Here is a 392-nt window from a genome sequence, read left to right as displayed (position 1 = left end):
TCAGCGCAGATTTTCCTCGCGCTTTGGACTTTGAACCAAGCAGATCCGCCGTGAGTTCGTGCAGCGCTGTCAGAATACATGCAATTCGTGTGTGTATTAGAAAACATAACGTTCAGCAGTTTATTTACTAATTGTTTAAGGCCATTTCGTGATTTCAGTCATCATACAGTAACCAGCAACAAGCACCCCTTTCTCTTCTCATCGAAGACATGCGCTGCAGTACTAAACAGTCTCTCGCTGTCGGTGCTTGTAATGATTTTTGCGTCTTTCTCGGACAGTTTTAAATGCTTCCACACTGCCGTCATGTTTGCTGCATTATAAAGAGTGCGCGAATATCACTCTACGCTGGTTGCTATTTGATCGCGTCACGTCATTGTTCGGTACAATTTATT

Source organism: Sinocyclocheilus rhinocerous, unplaced genomic scaffold, assembly GCF_001515625.1.
Source record: "Sinocyclocheilus rhinocerous isolate Xijiao unplaced genomic scaffold, SAMN03320098_v1.1 scaffold3323, whole genome shotgun sequence".
NCBI classification, from domain to species: Eukaryota; Metazoa; Chordata; class Actinopteri; order Cypriniformes; family Cyprinidae; genus Sinocyclocheilus; species Sinocyclocheilus rhinocerous.
This window is presented reverse-complemented; position numbering follows the sequence as displayed.